This window comes from Penaeus japonicus, unplaced genomic scaffold (assembly GCF_977035675.1).
Source record: "Penaeus japonicus unplaced genomic scaffold, GWHDUDI00000001_assembly GWHDUDI00000014, whole genome shotgun sequence".
Taxonomy (NCBI): Eukaryota; Metazoa; Arthropoda; class Malacostraca; order Decapoda; family Penaeidae; genus Penaeus; species Penaeus japonicus.
In genome coordinates, this window is record NW_028234416.1 from 3,561,567 (window position 1) to 3,564,066 (window position 2,500).

Here is a 2,500-nt window from a genome sequence, read left to right on the forward strand (position 1 = left end):
GACATGGAGGGAGGGTGTGGGACATGGAGGGAGGGGGGGGGACATGGAGGGAGGGTGTGGGACATGGAGGGAGGGTGTGGGACATGGAGGGAGGGTGTGGGACATGGAGGGAGGGTGTGGGACATGGAGGGAGGGTGTGGGACATGGAGGGTAGGTGTGGGACATGGAGGGAGGGTGTGGGACATGGAGGGAGGGTGTGGGACATGGAGGGAGGGTGTGGGACATGGAGGGAGGGTGTGGGACATGGAGGGAGGGTGTGGGACATGGAGGGAGGGTGTGGGACATGGAGGGAGGGTGTGGGACATGGAGGGAGGGTGTGGGACATGGAGGGAAGGTGTGGGACATGGAGGGAGGGTGTGGGACATCGAGGGAGGGTGTGGGACATGGAGGGTGGGTGTGGGACGTGGAGGGAGGGTGTGGGTCCATAATAAATCCATGGCATTAGCAAACCACAATTCCGTTTCAACGACTTAGTCACGCATGAAAAATCACTTGGGAATAGGCCCTACTCCACATATTTCGTATCCAATTTACACGAGATCATGATATTAGTGATTCTAGAAAGCATGTCTCTCGTGTTTCAGTGTGGGTTTTGGCTCGTAAAATCATAATATGAGTATTCCGGGTGTCAGCTGATCATTCATAACAAAGGACAAACCGATGCCAACTATTGCAAGTGAGAAGTGTTGCCACCTGCTAAATTTACTCAGAAGCTGGTGATGTAATACTAGTCGCCCACTCCCAACATTAAAAGAAAAAAAAAAAAAGATGTCTTTGTGAACACAGGATTCAAACGTAAAGATGTTGTCACAGTCGGTAAAATATTTATATAATTACATACCTCCTCAAATTTGTTGATATCATTAAGGTATTGGTTTGATAGTAGCAATGAAAATAATGATATAACAATGAATATAATGATAACGATAGTAATAATAGTAGTGGTAGTAATATTAATGATAATAACAATATTAATAAAAACAATGTTCATAATAATAAGAAATAATGTTGATAGTTATAATAGTAATATGGATGATTATGATAATCTACATAATAACAGCAGTTTAATTGATACTAACATAAAAATAATAATAATAATAATGATGGTATTGATAATGATAATGATGATGATTTATAGTAGTAGTAATAAAATAACGACAATTATAATGATGATGAGGATGATTATGATGATTGTAATGATAATGATGATTATAAAAATGCTGCAGCTGCCGATGGAGATGGTAATGATAATGATAATGATAATGCTGCTGACAGTAATGATGATGATGATGAAATAAAGCATATAAATTATATTAATAACAATACAGCAATAATGATTATAATGATAATTATAATGATAATAATGAAAATAATGATGATGATGAAATAAAGCATATAAATTATACTAATAACAATAACAGCAATAATGATTATAATGATAATCATAATGATAATAATGATAATAATGAAAATAATGAAAATAATTATAATAAAGTAAAACAATAATGACAATAACAACAATGTTAACGACAAATCAATTATGACGAATTGTGGTGATAATAATGATGATGATAACAAAAACAATAATTAACCTTATTGTTGACACTGTTGTTGTCATTATTATCATGACTGTTTGATACAACTTTTGTTACTCTTTAAGTTCTCGTAATATCTGCTTTCTTACTATAATTTTCCAGAGAACAGAACATATTCACAATCATTCTAATATTGACATGATAACTAAAACTGTGATGTTTTTAACAAAGATGAAAACACTAATAATCAATACGATCATATACAAAAAACATCCGCTTAATTTTCCGAAAAGCCTGTTTGCAAAACGGCCCAACTCTACTATGCCATGGCGACAATACATCACAACAGCGCGAAGTAATGTTTACCAAGATAACAGATCAAGTATGCCATATGTCACAACTAACTCCATAACCACACACGAACAGCGTATTCATTGTAATCACCGAAGGTAAGACTAACATCCATAATGAAAAATATTTCATTGCACATCCATAATAGAAAGAATCTCACTGCACATCCATAATGAAAAAGTATCTCACTGCACATCCATAATGAAAAGTACCTCATTGCACATCCATAATAGAAAGAATCTCACTGCACATCCATAATGAAAATTACCTCATTGCACATCCATAATGAAAAGTACCTCATTGCACATCCACAATGAAAAGTACCTCATTGCACATCCATAATAGAAAGAATCTCACTGGACATCCATAATGAAAAGTACCTCATTGCACATCCATAATAGAAAGAATCTCACTGCACATCCATAATAGAAAGAATCTCACTGCACATCCATAATAGAAAGAATCTCACTGCACATCCATAATAGAAAGAATCTCACTGCACATCCATAATAGAAAGAATCTCACTGCACATCCATAATAGAAAGTATCTCACTACACATCCATAATGAAAAAGTATCTCACTGCACATCCATAATAGAAAGTATCTCACTGCA

At 36.1% G+C, this 2,500-nt stretch overlaps 1 long non-coding RNA gene across 1 annotated transcript in view; it reads right to left on the reverse strand.

Annotated features, from left to right (window-relative positions):
• The window catches only part of LOC122262291 (uncharacterized), an 8,977-nt gene that overhangs the window by 6,334 nt on the left and 143 nt on the right, over positions 1–2,500 (reverse strand). The window lies entirely within an intron of this gene.